At 35.9% G+C, this 21143-nt stretch overlaps 1 long non-coding RNA gene across 1 annotated transcript; it reads right to left on the bottom strand.

The window, feature by feature from the left end:
- Positions 1 to 1356: 1356 nt before the first annotated feature.
- On the bottom strand, positions 1357 to 18632 carry LOC306861756. The gene is made up of 3 exons (XR_013783507.1): positions 18549 to 18632; positions 3327 to 3413; positions 1357 to 2216 (listed from the first exon to the last, which is right to left on the bottom strand). It is a non-coding gene; the product is annotated as an uncharacterized lncRNA (long non-coding RNA).
- Between the last annotated feature and the right edge of the window lie 2511 nt (positions 18633 to 21143).

Here is a 21143-nt window from a genome sequence, read left to right as displayed (position 1 = left end):
TTACCTTAACACATACACACTTAAGCATTATTATTATACTTTTTTTTTTTTTTTTTTTACAAATAATAAGAGTTGTTAATATATTCATATTATTCAGTGATTATTAGGATGTGATCTGAGAAATTCTCACTGCAAATGCGTGACATAAGGTGCATTCATGCATATTAATGTAGTCGATAAAAGATGCAGCGATACAACGAAAAAAAGAAAATGAATTGAGAAAAAAACTAAATGTGTTCACTTAGAAGCCACATTTTACAAGTCAAAGGAGGACTTGGTTTGAAATAGCCTGCTATATAATGATCATTTAAAGAGGAAATAAATAAAAAGTGCAAACTTGTAAAAGGGGAATCCAGACAAGTCAGATGTTTCAATATCTGTCTCTCTCGTTTTGGAAGTTCATCCTCCTGTGTTTTGCAGCTGACACAGGCAGCTTTTCTCTGTTCTGGGAACTCGTAGGAAGAATGAACGCTTTGTGCCTCTTCAAAAGAGAATCGTGTTATTAGCACTGGAACACACGTACACGCACACAAATACACACGGTGCAAGATCTATCAGACTTTAACCTTTCATCATTCCCGCTCTAAACAAAGTTGCCGACTCCCACTCCGTGTTCAATCCTCGCCGTTTCCACCCGCACCACCTCCTCCCCGTTCTCTCTCTTTCTCTACCTCATGTTCTGTAGAAAAACAGGATTAACGAGGCTAAAGTCTGGTCCACATCACAACTTATTTAGGCCAGGAACACCCACCTAGACATCAAAAGACTGTCTGATTGGCAAGTAAGGTGACCAATCACAGTTCACTTTGATTTATTTGACATTTTCTGTAGATGTGCGATTGGATTTTGGACTAATTCATCCTTAAGAAGCATATCAACCTGGCACCTTGTAAATGTTTTTCTTTAACTTTAGGAACTCTTATGTCGATTTTTATGTCAAACACAAGAGTTTTGCGAGAGAACATAATTTTAACTCCAATATATTAGGGGTGACTCCATATAGTCGAAGATTCGATGCTTCGATAGGAGGAGCCTGATTCAACTACCAATCTCACAGTTGAATATTCACAGAGGCGTTATGATCATGCCATTTTGGCTATATGGGGGTGCTCAATGTCTGATTTCACATAGAGTTTTATATATACCAGCAGTGTTTCCACCAAAAAATACAAGTGGGGCAGTGCCTCCTCAAAAAGTCTTATGAGAAAATAATCCATATCACCAAAATAAAACAACACAAATATCTAAAGTTCTGTGAAAAGGTTTTTGACCCCTTCCTGTTTTTTTCGGTATGTCACACTTAAAAGATTCAGATCATCAAACAAATATTAATATTACACAAAGAAAAAAGTTTTTAAATGATGCTTTCATTTATTAAGAAAAAAAAAGCTGTCCAACCCTACCTGGCCCTACGTGAGAAATTAATTGCCTATCTCATGAAAGAACTGTGATTAACCACATTATTTTAAAAAGTGTTCAATTTAGTTCAATTTCACCAGCCACACCCAAGCCTGATTACTGCCAGACCTGTTGAATCAAGAAATCATTTTAATACAATAATCAACCCGTTTGACAAAGTAAGGCATGCTTAAAGAGCAACACATCATGTCGCGAGCTAAAGAAATTCAAGAACAGATGAGAAACAAAATAGTTGACATGTCTCAGTCTTGAAAGGGTTATACTGTTAAGCCATTTCTAAGGCTTTGGGACTCCAGCGAACCACGATCAGAGCCATTATCCACAAATGGAGAAAACTTGGAACAGTGGTGAACCTTCCCAGGAGTGGCTGGCCTACCAAAATTACTCCAAGAGCGCAATGATGACTCATCCAGGAGGTCATAAAAAAAACCCAGAACAACATCTAAAGAACTGCAGGCCTCACTTAAGGTCAGTGTTCATGATTCAACAATAAGAAAGAGACTGGGCAAAAACGGCATCCATGGGTGAATTCCAAGGCAAAAGCCACTGCAGACCAAAAAGAACACAAAGGCTCGTCCCTTTCGGGCAAATATTCTGTGGACTGATGAGACGAAAGTTGAACATTTTGGAAGGTGTGTGTCCCGTTACATCTGGCGTAAAACAAACACAGCATTTTATAAAAAGAACATCATACCAACAGTCAAACCTGGTGGTGGTAGTGTAATGGTCCGGGGCTGCTTTGCAGCTTCAGGACCTGGATGACTTGCCATAATTGATGGAACCATTAATTCTGCAGTCTATCAGAAAGGAGAATGTTCGGCCATCAGTTTGTGACCTCAAGCTCAAGCGCACCTGGGTTATGCAGCAAGAAAATGATCCTAAACACACCAGCAAGTCCACCTCTGAATGGCTCAAGAAAAACAAAATTAAGGTTTTGGAGTGGCCAAGTCAAAGTCCGAAGTTAAATCTGATTGAGATGCTACGGCATGACCTTAAACAGTCCTTTCATGCTATCTATCTATCTATCTATCTATCTATCTATCTATCTATCTATCTATCTATCTATCTGTTTGTTTTTTAAGTGTTCACATTTTTGTTTATTTAAGCAGCAAAATGAAAGATCTTTATGACTGGTAAATAAACTTACATTTTATTATTTATTTTGTTTGTTTGTGGTAATCACCAGTAAAATTGTTTTGTAAAATTATGATATTATAATAGAATTAAAACCCCACCAATGTCTAATAGCCCTGTTCTGATCATAATTGTTTCTCATATGGATGTCTGTTAAAATTAATTTAAATATCACCTACATTTACATATCTTATCATTGTGTAAAATGTATTATATACAATACATGTATTATGTATTGTATATACATAGGCCCAGTCTTTAAAATACATAAATAAACAATCTTACAGTGCCCCAGGGAACTTGATTGAAAAACAAACAAATAAATAAAACAGTGAAAAAGGAAAAATTATATTTTAATGTCATTGTGTTCTCTCACAAAACTGCTTATATTGTGTTGCTCGCAAAAGCAGTGAAATGTAGTTTTTCCTCCCACCTCATATTATTTAAATCATAATATTTTTGCGGGCAAACAAAAATGCAAAAGTTGTGCGGGTAAACACAAAAGCATTGAAATATAATTTCCCCTCCCATATGAGCTCCATACAATATAAACTAAGAGTGAGGATAAAAAACAAAATTATGACTTGTGTCATTTTCTCCACGAGGAAAGTGCTGTCCAGTTTTGTGTGCAATACACATTCTCTGAATAGACTGTAAGAGGTCTGTCAGGGGACTGACAACAAGATAATAATAAAAGATTCTGGCAGAGGGGTCCTTTGAGGTACTGTCCCCCAAAACGGGTTTACATTTGCTATTATGGAGAAACTCCTCACCTGCCATTAACTTAGTCTCCCTTCGCTTTTCTCCACATCTGGCCCATCTGTCCAATCTGATGAGAGACCAGTCTGTCCCTGTTATATCTATGACAACAGAAATAACAACAGCCTTAGTATTCCAGCACAGTACAGCAAAAAAAAAAAAAAAAAATTGTATGACATTCAGATAAGTAGTTTAGGTAGAGGATAGCTTGTGTTATTTTTAGACTGTACAAATAAGTCTGCAGTGTTTTTTTTTTTTAATTTTCAGAGGTTTTTTCTTCAGAGGTTAAATTTTTCTTTAGGGCTTAATTTTCAGAGGTTCTTTTTCATTGCTCATAATAATGGAGGCCTCAGTTAGGGTGTATTCACACCAGGAAAGTCCACTAGTTCACTTGCTTTGGTCCGGACCAAATACAATGTTGATTTGTTTTGTTTGTTTGTTGCAGTTCGCTTTCACACTGCCCTTTTTGCAAGTGAACCAGAGACTGTAAACAAAACCACATGTGTGCTTAATGTTATTCATTCATTGGTTCATCCATTCAACCGTACCAGAGTTCGTTTGGAAGCGGACTGAGACCACCTCTTCAGCTGGGTCTCGGTGTGGTTGTTTGGTGCACACCAGAGTGCGATTGCTGTATTCACACCTGCCCAAAAGATCCGCACCAAGGGGGAACAAGACAGGTGTGAATACACCATAAGACTCACGTTTCTAAAGTTATTTATATTATAGATGTAGATATACAGGAGTGTCATACGCCTTATGTCATTCGTTCATTCATTCATTCTCTTTCTCTTTCTTTCTTTCCTTCTTTCTTTTATTGATTCAGTCAGTCAGTCAGCCGGTCAGTCACTTAGAGGCATTCTTGGTTTATGTGGTGCCTAAAGTAAAACAAAACAATAATAACTAACCAACCAACCAAATCAATAAATATATAAAATAATGTTTACGTTTGAATTTTTATGGATTCCGTTTTTTTTTTTTTTTTTTTTTCTGGACTCCTTTTAATGGTCAAATTAAATTGTATTCATCAAAAAGCATGTCTAATTAATTAAAATCATGAAACTTATACAATTTAACATTAATTTATTAAAAGTGTAATAAAAATGACACATTTAGGGCCGTATGAAATTTTATTTTTTTCCCTTATGTATTGTTGTCATCAAATTCTGTGTTTTTGCATGTCTAATTATTTGAATGCATACAAACATTTTTTTATTTATTCTTACTGTAGCCTTATGAAATTATATATTTAAGTGTAATGATCTACTTTTGATTCATTCATCCAAACTTTGACAAATTCCGTGACATTCTGCGTTAAACTGTAAATTCCGTTTTTATTACTGGATTCCGCGATTCCGTCCGCGTTTTCTGGATTGCGAAAATCATAGGGCCCTAAACAGGGTGAACTTAGCGGCAAACCGTCAGGGCCCTCTAGGGCCTTACTATTGTAAAAACAATATTTTAATTTTTAAATTCTTTAAAGTGATAAACTTATATTATTTTAATAAAATTCATAATTTCAAATTTTATTTAATCAATTCATAATTTGACAATTATCATCTAAATACAATAAATACAATTTCTGTGGAAATAAACTCTTCAGATCTGCCTTTTCAATGAACCGCACCCATTTTCTCCATATTTGAATGTTTCCGCCTAGAGTTCGCGGCTCTGTGATTGGTGGTCCAGCTATGAAATAGGGCCAAGCAATAGTAAATCAATGGGAGCGTAATTTAAAATGACAGAAAAACTGACCAATCATCTCTTTCCTCTAAATGGATGGGCCTTGTTTATACTCTGATAAACTAACTATTTTTCACATCACAATGGAAGACACAAATAACGCAAGTGAGGACATTTACTAGGCCGCTGTGCCAACAATATTATTATATATTATAAACACTGATTGTTTGTCATGAAGTGCCATGAAGTATTTTGTTTATTGCACTGATTATGCCATAAGGTTATATTTAACACATCTTGTCCTGTTAAAGAAGAGTCAATGTCACGGGGTAGAAATATTTTACTCATGAAACGACCTGTTAAATCAGTCAGTCACCTTTATAAATGTATGCACATGCACACACATGAGATCATGCCTTTGAAACTGATACAGCCGCTACACTTGATGGCAAAGCGAATCAGATTTATCAGCCAGAAACACAAATCTACTCCCTTAAACAGCTATTTATCTGGGTTCACAAGGGCATTTTCCCAACATAAGCGTTCTGCAGAGACACATTCAGATCTGGGTTGCTTTCCTCCAGCGTCAGGTACACCACTCTCGGCCAGCAAATTAATTTAATGGCCTTTATCATCTTCACATCGAACTCTCACCTTGTCGACTCCCAGGTCACACCAACACATTATTCTTGTGCTAATAAATGCAGTATGTGTGAGTGAGAACGAGCGTCTGCGTCTTTTTGTGCATTCCATCGATATAATGTGACAATTTGACATTTTCTGCTCCGTGTTCCGTGCTGAAAAGGTAACTAGCCATGAGTGTGATCATCTCAGCTATTCAGCATCACTTTGAAAAAAAATTCAAATCCCCCAGCATTGAGCCGTTAAACCCCCCAATGACTGCACTTATATGTACCCATTTCATCTATAAAAAGCAGAAAAGCGACCGTAATGCAATCAATTCCACGTTTCTAAGTGATTACGTTGCAGCCCCTTTAGATTCACTTATGCGAATCAATCTAACCCACTTTGCTCTTGCACTTGCACGTCGTGTTGGGGCTCAAATTTGACACTTGTGATGCAGAAAAAGGGCTTTATGCGTTTTTACACCCATATAAATGCCATAAAGTAGAAGCGTCAATTATAGCACAGGGTCTCGCACAACTGTAGCTCTGTGGACTCGGCGGGGGGGGAGGCATTTCGCTGGCGCACACCAGGTGGGCAAAGATTTGTGCATGGGGTTTTGGAAGGACTAATTAGTATGTACTGGGCAGGGGGCGAGGAGCCACAGGTGCTGGGAGAGTTGGGGACACATCCTGTCAACCTCTGCAACACTTTAATTAACACACACACACTTACACAGACAAACAACCTGCACCATGCTAGCTACATGTCATGAGAATTAGTAATCAGTCTACATGGTTTTGTCACAATATGGTGTGTGAGTGTAAACGTGATGTAAAAGGGTTACACGGGGTTTTGTATGCATTATTTATTGTAAAAAATAAACTGTATTTTCGGGAAAGCTCTAGTGTACAGTATGTTTAAATTTGACACCCAACTTTATCCTCAAATATTCTGTATAATCATGTAAAGTTATACATACTATATAGCAAATTTCAACTGCTTGATTGTTTATATTGTTGCAAAATGTAAACTATACATACGCACAGATGTATTAAGTTGGATGCATACTATAGTCATATATTTCTTTACACATATTTGTATCTGTATACTTTGTCCATGTACTTACATACAGCAATATATACAACAATTTCTTTCTACTTGATTGTTTAAATTGTTACAAAATGTAGGCTATATTATAGCACAGCTTTATATATGAAGTTAGGTATATGAGCAGTGCTATATGGCTGTATATCAGCACGTCTGTGATTCGGCCATAGGCACAAGGCTCTGTAACTAATTCGAAAATGTCACTTCAGAACTAGTATTAAATGAATACTGAGTTGTTTTATTAATAGCTTGTTGTATTACTGTATTTAAAATTCACTGTATTATGTAGAGGGGAGTATTATGAGAGAGATTGACTGAGCGAGTGTGATTACCTGCGTCTTATACAGCATTCATTCTTCAGATCAATCTCATATTCACAATAAAACATTAGTTTGAATGTCTGCTGAGGAAAGCGATATCTTTGTCATACTATCCTTTCATCTTGTGATTCCTGATGACTGTGCTGCTCAGTGCATTTGTTGGCTGCGTCTTGCAAGGTGTTGTTAAAAGTCAAAATAACTTCCTTGTTTACAGCCCTGTCACAGTCTCTTTCAACATAAATCTTTACTGCTGACACACTCATAAAAACAGTCTCTTGTCACCATCTAATTGCGCAATAATGTAACTAAAATCATCATCACGAAAACACACACACACACAATTACTCAATACTAAATACTATTATTAAATACTACTATTATTTATATAAAATATTACTTATTGAATAATAATAATTAATAAACAACAACAACCATCATAAAAGTTATGTGATTCTGTCAAAAGTACAACAGCAGAGCTCTGATATACAGCATTAAAGTTATATAAAATATAATGTAATGAGATTTTGACCTCTGCCAAAATAATTTGCTCTGGAACAAATATGAGAACAAAAACTACCCGTGAGATTTACCTAAGAGAATTATATATCATGTTTAACCACTAACTTTAACATCAGAGCTAGCAGCAAATTCCAGAAGGTCTGGCCGAGGTAAGGCTGCTCTCAACGGGTTCATTAGCGCTGAATACCCACTGGAGTTCACATCTCCGAAAACGTCAAAGCTAATTTTTAAATAGACATTATCTTTATTATAAACTGCATATTTGAAGTCTAAACAACAAAATTCTTGAAAAACTGTAAAAAAAAAAAAAAAAAAGAATATCGCACCTCTGGAAAAGGCTCTCATCGAGAATCAGAAAGAACTGTTGTATATGTATAAGTATATGCAACTTTATCCATGAACATACAGCATACTTACTTTACATAAAGCATTGTATAGCACAGCAAATCTCAACTGTTTTGATTGCTTATATCGCCTAAATTTAAAGTTGGAGATACAATACAATACATCAAGCTTTACACACATATATATATATATATATATATATATATATATATATATATATATATATATATATATATATATATAGCAAATCTCATTTGCTAAATTGTTTATATCATAGCAAAATGTAAACTGTATAACTGTCCAGCTCTAATCTGCTAAATGTTCCTGTAAGGCAAGATGCTATGAAATTATTAACAATAACATCACAATTTTGTGTAAAGCTGCTTTAAAACCATGTGTAGTGGGGAAAAGTGCTATATAAATAAACCTGAAATTGACTTTATCAAGAGCCTAGCACGTAGACCCTGTGTATGTGTCCGTATGGTCGCAGCTGCAGAAGGGTAAAGGTGCGTTGTTTTCAGCCTCTCCAGCTAATTTGATCTCAGGTCTAGCGAGAAGCAGAACTAACAGCGTGAACCGTCAAACAAAGCCGTATCAAATTAGTTTTGTCTCTTCACACACTCACACAAACAGTCATAAGCCAGACTAGCATGAGATCCTAGAAAAATTGTTTAGCTTGCATAACAAAATGACCAATATTCAGGTTTCAGTTGTATCATTTGATCTTGAGCAAGTAACCAGTACAACAGCGTAACATTTAAACATGTCCATATTAACATAACACTTGTGTTTAAATCAGTAGTATAACTATTTGAGTTAATACGGGAGTTTCTTTTGTGATTGAATCAATGTTTGGTTTCTCCTGCCTTCAAAAAAGTATGAGCAAATAGTATTTTCGAAAAGAAATCCTTTCATCGATTGGCCTTACCGAATGAATACAGTGTCCGAACAGGTTTTTAATGAGTTAAATAGGTCAAATCAATGGTTTCATTTATTTTATATTCATGGTTTGATGTATTTAGCTATTTATTTATTATCGCACATTGTGGGATTGCCTCAGAATTTGACCAAAGGGGGCATCTTAGGACAGGAATTTGTATTAAGAAAGTAAATAGAGTTGATTTTGATTTCTTGTTGACTTTAATAATTTTTTGACCCTCAGAATTCAGTGGTTTCTATCATTGATTATCTTTCTGAGAGGCGAGTGTCAGCTGTGAAGATTCTGATCACATTACTGCTACACAATAAAACCGGCTCTTCCCCTGGAGTATCTCTCTCTGTTCTTTCATTCTGGGTCTGTCCTGTTCCTCTTCCGCATTATTCATCATCATCTTCCTTTCTTCTTTGTGTCTTAAAGGGTTTCTCCACCCAAAAAGAAAATTTTGGGTCACACTTTAGAATAGGTAACACTTGTTAACTATTAACTACGACTTTTCCCTCAATAAATTCTTAATTTTCTGCTTATTAATAGTTAGTAAGGTAGATGTTAAGTTTAGGTATTGGGTAGGATTAGGGATGTAGAATAAGTTCATGTAGAATAAGGATGTGCTTAATTAGCACTAATACATGGCTAATATTCTAGTAATATGCATGCTAATAAGCAACTAATATATGTAACCGTAAAATAAAGTGTTACTAAATTTGGTCATTAATCACTTAGCCAATGTCGTTCCAAACCCCTAAAAGCTTTGTTCGTCTTCGGAACACAATTTAAGATATTTTAGATGAAACCCGGGAGGCTTGTGACTGTCCCATTGACAAGTAATTACCTCTGTCAAGGCACAGAAAAGTATGAAAAGCATCATCAGGATAGTCCATCTGCCATCAATGGTTCAATCTGAATTTTATGATGCGACGATAATACTTTGTGTGCACAGAAAATAAAAATAAATACTTTTTTCAACAATTCGTCTCCTCTCTGTCTCTCCGTAGCACCATTTTAGAGATTATCCACTGAACGCTAACTGCGTAATCTTTTCTGTGTCATCCACAACACAAGGATGCGCTATTTTCATTCAAATTAAACCGTAAATACACGTAGAATATGTATTATTGTGTTGCAGCTGATACAGAAGAGCGTACGTTTGGCTTTGCAAACGTATTCTCGTCACATTATAAAATTCAGATTGAACCACTGATAGCAGATGGACTATCCTGATGATGCTTTTCATACTTTTCTGTGCCTTGACAAAGATAATTACTTGGCAGTCAATGGGACAGTCACAAGCCTCCCGGGTTGCATCTAAAATATCTTAAATTGTGTTCCGAAGACAAAGCTTTTACGGGTTTGGAAAGATTTATTTATAAAGACAAAATTTTCATTTTGGGGTGGAGTAACCCTTTAACCAATCCCATTTCACTCATTAGGCTCCATTAAAACACCTTTCCTCTTGGAATGGGAATCATGAACCATGTTGCAAATATTTTCATAATCAATATATTTTGACTAGTTTTCTGAGAAATTTACTTGAGAAGCCAAACGGTCATGAAACCTGTTTATAGAATACATTCTAAAAGTTTTTTTTTTTTTTTTTTTTTCTTGTTTTAAGCAAAAAAAAAAAAAAAGGGAGATCTGTGATAAGGTCTATTCTAAATCGAACCTTTGAATTGAATCTTTTAACAAACCAGCCCGACTGAATGAGAAAATGCTAGTATTTTACAAGATTCCTACGTTTTGATTAGAGCAAAAACAAATAAATAAATTGTATATAATTAAATAAATATATATACTTAGAAGCAATTATTCTCATAATACCTAAAGAGTCATCAACGGAATCATTTTTCAACCAAAACTATGAAGTGAAATCTGAATCTAAACCAAAATCATTTTCATCCTTATGATTTCTACCCCACATACTCTTCTCTTCCCTTCTCTCTGTCAGGTGTTAGCAGTATAATCAGGATTAATGATCTCTGTCTGTCTAGATTATTGGAGGTGATTCTCTGTAATGATCATATGTTAGAGATCTGTTCTCTGAGGTTCAGCGTGTAACACTTAACTGCTGATTTGAACCAATAATGAATCACACAATCAGAGTACACGTCACACTTGCACATTAATGAAGGTGTATACGTTGGCTATGTTCAAAAAATTCTAGCGTACTAGAAATCTGATCAGTATACATAGTTTTTGTTAATAAGTGAAACAATAAGCAGTATGCAGTAGTGTGCTACATTGTCACGTCACATGACCTCAATACACTGCGTGTGTAATTAAGAGCTGCTTCAAAAGGTCACCTTGGAGATAACTATGCTAATTTTGCATTTTAATTGCAAATGTGCGTAATTTAAATTTGTATTATCATCTATCTATCTATCTATCTCTATCTATCTCTATCTATCTATCTATCGTTTTTTTTTTCTTTTTTTCTTTCTGTCAGGTCTTCACATTTTTGTTTTTAAGCAGCAAAACGACCAGTAAACTAGGAAATATCTTTAAGACTGGGAAATAAATTTACATTTCATTCATTCATTGATGTCTGCATGTATGTTTCTTTTTTTTTTTTGTGGGAATCACCAGTTGAAATTGTTTTTATAAAATTCTGATATTATAATTTGATTTTAGAATAGAATTAAAACCCCACCATTGTCTATAGCCCTATTCGGATGGTAATTGTTTCTCATATGGATGTCTGTTAAAATACATTTACATATCACAAAACTCATGGATTCGGATGGCAATTTATTCACAGTGGTAAACGAGTTCTGTGATCCTGCGAACCCGGAAATGCGCTACTCACTTGGCCAGTCACATGATTGTCTGCTGCAAATAAAATGAATTTATTTATTACAAATTTATTCTTATTATTTTGTAAAATGTATTTAAAAATGCTTATGTAAAATGTATTCTTATTATTCCAAGCATACTTTATAAGATATAATCCTATTTATTATTTGATTATTTAAATCTCCTGTTTAAAAATAGGAAAATAGATGCGCTATAGTTGAATATAATTATACGTGATATAGTTATGTATATAACTGTATATAATGCACATTTTAAAATTGTACTGCATACCTGCTGCTGCCATAATAAAGACCCATTTCGAATGTTTTTCTTCTCTTTCTGCTCCCACTCGCTGTGGTGGAGCAGTTATAAAATATTGTTCTTGTAAATACTTTCCATCATTTCTTAAATAAATATGCATGCAAATTACAGCGAAACAGTTACCGTACGGTGTTCGGGAGTGCTCAAAAAGTTTGAATCGATTTCTTCTTGTAAACTCAGAGATGTGGAGTCGGACGGCAATTAAATTACCACACGACCTTCGTGTTTGTCAAAAAACAGTAGGCAATTCGGCGAGATTTTTGCGCGGGTGGTGAGAGATAAACACCTGCATCCTGGATTCGGACGGCATTAAAATCACCAACTACCCCCTATAAATGATGAAAATCCCTTATATCCCCCTGAGAACAAATTACCGTCCAAATTGGGCTTATGGTAGTCTCAGCCTCAGACGTCACGGCCACGGAACGTTGGCTAAACGTCTGATGCATATGGCACACTTTTCTGGAAACACTTCAGGAATGTCGAAGTCGTCACCTGACTGGTTGAATTAAACCGGATTTCTGGGAGACGTGAGTGTCGCGTTTATTTTCGGTCCGCCTGGAAACAAAGATGCCGTGGCGCCAAACTCCCTCACGAAAGAAGAAAGCCATCGTGTTTACAAATATGACAACGAACGCTTATCAGGGTCAACTAAATGCTGGATTTTCAAAAGTATGTGAAATATTTAAAGTTTTTTGCGGCATAGAATCTTTAAAATACACTCGATAGTTTCACTCACCGGTTTGTTATTGTGGCGACATTTCCACGCCCCGAAACGTAATGCTAAACGATTGGTTGTTTGACATGTCGATCAAACGGCCACATGGGAGGGGGGGGGGGGGGGGGGGCTTTGCCAATGAAAGCGGACATTTATGTGAGACTAGGCTTATGGTAACATTCTATACTGTAAAATGACAGAAAAAGTGTAAAAAACTAAATAGTTAAAATAAATGTTTTGACAAAAATTTTTTATCAGTTTTACAAAACACATTTCAGCTTAATGATTATTTATGTCACATATAATTGTTCTGAAAATGCAAATTCGCTTTCTGACAGTAGGTAAAAAGCAGAAATACATTGGTAACACCGTTTAACCAATAAAATACTCTAGAAAAACTGTTCAAACTAAGTATTTGCAATAAAGCTATAATCACTAATCAATAGTTCTTTACGAAAGTAGTGCACGTCTAATGTTATCATCATTAATGTATTTTATACTATACTACATAAATAGTATACAATCAAACCATTGTGTTTCTTAGTAAACTTACATTTAGCACTTAGCTGCTAGCTTAGCCTATACACTACGCAAATGATGCCAAACCCACTGTGAAATACCATTGGTTCAATCTCTTTCCACATTTCCTGATTGCTTGCAATCGTGTCATGTTGCGCAGTAGTTTTGCTTTCATTGTGGACAGACAAATTGCTTGTCACATCAGGCCTAGTTAGAATATGTTGTAAGAAGAGTATGTTAGGATGCCACTGCGAACACAGCCACTGTGTTCATATTCAGAGAAATATGCATTCTCAAACATGCACAGACAAGTCCCAGAGCGAATGAAGACCGATCAGCTTTGCACTGATATGATCATATTTTCTAATTGTGAATAAATGCTTATATAAATCACCAGACTCAGTGCTCTCCTTCAGCGTGTAAAAGGCTGGCATAGGAACAGATTGCGTCTTTATGCACGTCTGATAGGCTGTCATAATTCATCCGCCAGCCTCTAACACCTCCATAACTCGAACAGCATCAGACGCGGGTGTCTCGCAGACAAAGCTATCATCTTAAGAGCTCACATCACTCACTTTAACAACCGGCTGATGCTTTGCGTTCCCTGTGGTTATGATATGGTCGCTGGGAGGGGGTGAGGAATTCTTCTCATATAAACACTGTGACGGCACGGCGCTTTGGGAGCGACCTGGCGTTGCAGAGGAATTAACCGCCTGCGTGTAGGTTTGTCATCTCCCAAATGCCATCACACTTAAGAGCACAGAAGGGGGTTGGGGGCCTGCCTGATATCTAGGAAAAAGGAGCCAGATAATCCTAATGAAAGAGAGATAGAGGACAGAACATTTGTCTCTAGATTTGGCAGATGATGAGTGTGATTTTAATGGCACGGGGAATTAGACGCGTTAGGATTGATAAAGCCATAAGAGCCTCTTAATATAGTACATCTGTTTTGTGTCCGTATCGTCCCGCTGGACAACTACAATGTCCGTGTAATGTAATCACCAGACAATGGTTGTTAAATTACTCTATATGCTTTAAACACTAATCAGTGAAAGCCATTGAGACACTCATATTGGGCCTCATTTATGAAACAAAAGCGGAACGAATGACATTGTAATCGTTCGTAAAGGCATTCTTGGGTAAACTGTCACTTTTAATTCAATACAAATGGTTTGTGGTGCCCTTCAGTGTAACACTCTTTTTTTTAATTATGCAAGAATTGGATAATTATAAAACTGAAGTTCTTGCTTACGATTTAAAATGGTATAAAATATATGAGTTTTAACCTTTTAAATACATTTTCTTAGTATATTTTAACCTGGATATTTTCAATAGGTGTCAATACTGTACCTATATGCATACCTGTATTTCATTTATCGTTTCTGTATGTAATTTATGGCATTTGGGTTACGTAGCTCAACTGTTTATTAGGATTATATTTATGGCTTATTCTGCATTAAATCATTAATCAATGTCTGATCTCCTTGTTTTTTTCATTCTTTTTAATGAATGTAATAAAAATGCAAATTAATTCAAATTACTCCATAATGCCAAATAATGGGAAATAATCAGGATAGTTAACTTCTGAGATTAATTAGTTTCGTGAAGCATTCAGATTGCATTCAATGTTTCCGAAAGATAAACACAAGAAGCTGAGCCTGCTGCATCAGGTGGAGTCAAACCTTCCTCAAGTCCATGTAAAAGATTAATATGTTCTTGTGATTGTAAGAACCAAGAAGATTCCAAAGAACATCTACAATAAAAGAATAATGGAGGAGACAAAGTTTTGACTATCACCATGAAGTCTGGTCGACATTAGAGCTTAGAACTGCCCACTTAGACAGGAAGTGGTTGGTTAACTAACACAAGAAAAACCCAGAGTTTGCCTTTTTCACGTGACCTTGTGGACCTTATAAGGACCTTATAATTTTCAAAAATCGTGAAACCTGTTTAAATGCATTCTGCTTTGGATCCTCGAATAAGGCAACATCATGAAGGAAGATTGTTGTAACCGGTCCAGAGATGGAGAACAGCTATGCAGCGCAATCAGTGAATATAAACAGCCAGCAAGACACACTGTACATTAAGGTTTCCATATATTTCAAGTGAAATTGAAGAACAAACAGCTGGTGTCATTTTTTGTGTGCAGCACATATTTACATACTCATCTGTAGAAGCGTGGGCGACATTAAATTGTTCGCAAACAGTATATTGTTGCTTAGCTTTTTCAAATTTACCACGGCGCGTAGAGGGAAGAAGAACTTCTATGGAGGCCTTTAAATCAATTCTTTAGATTTCATCAAAATCCAACTGCATTTAAGAAGCATGTTAAAAGACGCATTTCCTTTTTTTCTGTGGTTGTTTTATCTCTCAAACACCTAGTAAAAGTTTAAAACATACAAAATATTTTAACAAGAACCAGAGGATTTTCAGAGGCCTGTAGGGTAAGCACTACAGGAGGGCCCGAACAGCTGGGGGGATGCACATTGTAAAAAAATAAAAAATAAAAAAAAAATGGAAAAATGCTTTTTGTAGGTAAAAGTGAAATAAAGACCATGCCCCAAAGTCTCTGCAACACTTTCAAACATTCTACCCCATTAAAGTGGAAAAATATATCATACAGGAAACGAGCATCTGCCAATGTGTTCACCAATATGACTTAACTAAAGTCTTGACTGAATTTGTGCTACTGCTATTTTTGCAAGTAGTACGAATGGTATTACTGCTTTAAAATATTTAGCCATACCTTTTATAATGGCAAGACGTCTCCTAGATCCTATGTTAAACTCTCTAGACTTGCTATTTAGAATCAGTATGGCAGATTTTACAAACATCATGAAGGTATTGGAAGACAATTGGTGACTAATGGCAAAAAACACTTTTGATATGTCCAATTCCAAATTCCTCCCACGACAATTACTCATACATGACTCATACAACAAAAAACTCATCAAGCTACTTCATTGGGTCTTTTTATGTGCATATAGCCTATAAATTTATGCATTTGTTACAAGTACACTGGATTTTTGTAAACTCAAAAATAGTTGCCTCAATCATCCTCCACCCCCCTTGTTGGCACTGCCCCCCCAGATCAGAGCCAATCGATTTTGTCAGATCTATGAATACAAAAATATTTTCAGATTGTCTCATTTTATTTGCATTATCTTATTTTAATGAGTATGTTAAGGCTAAATTATTTGTAATTAATGTAAAAAAAAAAAAAAAAAAACCTACTCTCACAACTCGCGAATCTCAAAGTATCGCGTGAGTGGACTCTCTTCTCTTTCTCTTCCCGCTTTCTGGAAAGATACGCTAAATGAACAAAATGTTTATTCGTCGTTTTTTTAATAAACCCACAATAAATAGCGTGGAGGTCTCTAACTTTGACACTTCTCAAAAGAGGCGGATTCTTCTACATTAGGTAAGACATACGTTTTTATTCCACTCTTTGTATAGCCAACCAGTCGTTGTTGTAAATGTATTTTAAAGGGGCTATGTGTAGGTTTTTACTTAAAAAAATCTTTAAGATAGAGTTTTCATTTGTCCATTTATGAGCCAACCATAATGTAATAGGAAGAATGACACCTTGACTGTCCACCACGGTTGCCTCTATCAGCCTGTAGGCTCAGTTGTGTCTGGAGGAGTCGGGTCCAAATTGGCGCGAAAATTCACAAAATGTGACGTCATGCGCGTTCTGGTCTACAGCGGCAATCGCTAGCGGTAGTGTTTGAAATGGACTCTGTGGACGGAAAGAAGCGACCAGCCTCCAGCACAACCCAGACACCCACAAAAGCTCATCGTAAGCTTAAAACAAAAAACAAAAAAAAAGCCTCATTTAGTGCGCACCGAGAACGAGCATGAGACTGGCTGCAGTTCCTCTAACGGCCACTGGTGTCAGTAACTGTTAGAAATTTCAGAACTTACGCAGTGCTCCTTTAAATGAAGAAGAAAATATATAGGTTATAAATAATTGAAAATGTAGAAAATATGGTATATGCAGTGTGCAAAAAAAAAAAAAATAGTATATACGGTGTGTAAAAAATAAAAAATCAGAGCTCATGGTCTACCGGTAGGTGCCCCCCCAGGCAAAAATGTGAAACTCCGCCTATGACTTTAAGGCAACAATTTTGCATTGCTTTTTGACATGCACTTACTAAATTAGTTTAAGTAAGTGTCTTGACTGAGCTAGAAATGTCAGCTTGCCATGATTTTAAATCTACACAATTTAGACTAAGGAACCCTAAGAAGATCAGTGTTGGGGTAACGCATTACAAGTAACGCGAGTTACGTACTAATATTACTTTTTTCCAGTAACTAGTAAAGTAACGCATTACTTTTTAATTTACAAGAAAATATCTGAGTTACTTTTTTAATATAAAATTTAATTTTATATTAGCACATTTTTATAATACTACTGCCCAAAATACCTGTAATTTTCCCAAAATGACCACTATATGGAGTCAAGATATATATATTTGTTGTTGATATGGACTACTTTGATAAGAGTGATGTAGTGATGTTCACTGTGAAGCTTACACTGCGATGTACCTGAGAGAAAACAGATTTGACCGTCTAATTTTCCCCAGTAAGAAAAAAAGTGTTTTAAAACTTCTTGTTTTGCAGAACGTCACTGTTATATATGACATGAGAATTAGGCCTGAAGTTAGGAAGAACATTTTAAGGAAAATATAATTATATTTTCATGATTTTTTTCTTCTCAAACCTTGTCTGTGGTGTAAAAACACCCCTGGCCAAATGCCCCGAGAGGGCATCACTTCACACTTTGATAATTACTGTAAGTTAGTTACTGTGTTCTGAACACCACATCCTTTCTTTTTACATCAGATGGAATCTATCTAGGTGGCTGAATAAAAATATTTGGACTTTATATCAAAAAATTTCCTCAACTTAGCACCAGCAAGCTTGTTAGCTAGACAGTTAGCATTAGCTAACAATATTTACTTATTTTCAGTATGGTTATGAATAAACATTCATATCTGTCTGCCCGGCTCGATGATCTAAACAATATAAAAATTTGTACTGTTGATAAACAATATAAAAACAGACGTCACATAGGGCTAAATGCATAGCAATTTAATAAAACTGCTAACTTTACAGCAGCGGGGAATATGAACGTGCATGAGTTATTTTATTTAATCTGTGTTATTTTAATGTTTCGTTTTTTGACCTAAAACATAACTTTAGAGACACTGATGCATTCAAGCATTTCAGAGGGCTTAAATAGATCACCCTTTACAGCAGATTTAGTTCACAAACAACTGACAGTTTTGACTTATATATGATTTTCAGTTACAATAATTAATCCTAAAATTCGGCATTTGTAACTTACTTTTAGCAGCATCAGTTGCGCGCGCGGGCGCTCACAAGATCTCCAGTGTTTACTTGTGAGTTCAGTTCACTGGAGACTCGCTCTAAACGGTTCATTTGAATCAGTGAGTTCAGTTCACTGGAGACTCGCTCTAAACGGATCATTTGAATCAGTGGGTTCAGTTCACTGGAGACTCGCTCTAAACGGATCATTTGAATCAGTGAGTTCAGTTCACTGGAGACTCGCTCTAAACGGTTCATTTGAACTCGAGAACAGCTGCAATCGCATCAATTGTTGCGATTTGCGACAATATTCATTGAAAAGAATATTATAATATTATAATCATTGAAAAGATTATAAGGAGTAACGATATGTTTTATGAAATGTAGTGAAGTAAAAAGTACGATCTTATGCTTTGGAATGTAGTGAAGTAAATGTAAAAGTTACTCAAAATAAAACTACTCCAGTAAAGTACACTTGAAAAATTTACTTAAGTACAGTAACGAAGAAGTTTTACTTCGTTATTGACCACCACTGGATTCTAACATCGCAATACAAAAACTTAATGTAACAATAAAATCAACAGCAAAAATGTTAATTAAACTAGCAAATGAACAAATAATGTCACCATTATTATTCATTACACACACTCTTCGCCAGAATTAAAAACTTTGTATAGCATAAATGAAACCTGCATTCAGGTGCATTATTTTGGCAATCAAAGAGGAAAAATACATAATTTACTTGATATAAGAAACATTTTATGGTGTGTTCAAGTCCATAAAGGATGATTAAAAGTTACGTAAAAAACAGTTTAACATAATAGGTTGTACTAGCTGTTTTTGAGATTAATTTCCCAGCTTTGCAGCGTAAATCTAATTTCCTCTCCATCTGTAACACACGGCCTAATTACGTCAGTACGAGTTAAACAGACCTATCAAAATTACAGAATATTAAATTGGGATCATCCCTCCGAAATATGCTCTATATCCATTTTGTTTTTCAAAAGCAGTAGAGAGAGAGAGAGCGACTTCAAATTAAATAGCCTGTTGGATCAGCCGAGATCCAATTTAGGCCTGACAATAATGGGCTGGCTTGCTTAACTAGAAATCAAACATCATTGGCAAGTTCATCAGGACCGGTATTGACTGAAACGACGTCATCGAAGGAAAAGAAGGAAGCATAACAGGATTAACAACTGAAAATCGGAACCCAGAGCAACTGCTTACTAAACACGCTCCTTAATCCCAGCAGCCACGCTTTCCCCGTAACCCATTTGTGAATCTATCGGTCTCATTCTCTGCCTCTCATTCAGCAGCTCTCTCCGATAGACTTCCCACAACAACACCGTCTCTCTCTCTTTCTGTTTCCGCCGGTTTTCATGCATCCCTAAGCCTCTGCATATGTTGCTTGCTCCGTGAATAGACCTTTTGCTCATGGCTGACTTGGAATATGGTAGGGTTTGCTTAATCTACTTTGCCTTAATCCCTGTGGCCAAGACCCATTTTGCCCAGTGTCTTACCACTTCCTCTGAAATGAGACGCGCACACACATTTTGACATCAATAATAATAAACGACTTTCCTTCCCAGGCAGCGTTTGGGGACATTGGAGCTCGTGAGTGGTGCGTTGGCATGTGTGGACAGGTTTTAGTATGGTAAATAGGTGGTGAATACGGCACAAGCATGAGAAGAGAGTCTGTTTCTGCCTCGGGGGCTTTGAGATATGATGCGATTCGTTTCCGCGGTCCTTCCGTGCGAATGGAAGGTGAGCCGACTGGATCTGCAGAGAAAATGCCAGTACCACCCGCACAGGGATTTGAGTGCCAACAAAGGATGCTGGGAGAAAGAGACATTAACTATGAAGGGTAGAAAAATGAAATGGTCATGAACAGGAGAAATCAAGACAGATCTATCTATCAGTAAAACAGTAATCAGTAATATTGCAAAATATTTTTGCAATTCAAAATAATATTTTTAATTGTAATTGATTCCTTTAAATTTTCAATAGCCAAAAAAAAAAAAAAAAGTTATCAATGTCAATACAGTTAAAATCCATGATTACTTTTTAAAATAAATAAACATGTTTTTAAGCATTTCGGTTGATTTTAAGCTGTTGAGATTCAATCAGCAGCGAAAGAGAACTAATTTCGCTTTATGCACGTGCTGTCTTCATAGAGCATTGGACTATTTAAGTTATTTTTGCTGCTTTATATGCCTTGAACGGGTAAATACACACACTTATGTGTCAGAATGTACATCTTTGCAAGTATCCTCGTAAACAAAGTAATTTAGGTCTTGAGTGAAAGTAAACAGCTGAGAATGAAAAATGTGTAAAAGTATATTGGATCTGGGCAGCTCTTAAAGTGACAGCAGTCTAATATCCCTGCTGTCTGTCATTCAAATTAATTTATTTGATCAATTCTTTCTTTTTTAATTTAGGCTAGTATTAGTTTTTGTTATATTGACACTGTTGACAATATCTGATATGAAAAAGACCTCATTTAAAGTAAAAATAACTATATTGTTTTTATGGAGTGACAGAGTAAAGAGGCGTGCGGATCCATCTGCAAAGCTTTATTCTTAAACATGGTCAAAACAGGTCAGACAATGGCAAA

This window comes from Barbus barbus (genome assembly GCF_936440315.1).
Source record: "Barbus barbus genome assembly, chromosome: 42".
NCBI lineage: Eukaryota > Metazoa > Chordata > Actinopteri > Cypriniformes > Cyprinidae > Barbus > Barbus barbus.
Note: the sequence above shows the minus strand (reverse complement) of the source record. Positions and strands in the feature narration are given on the sequence as shown.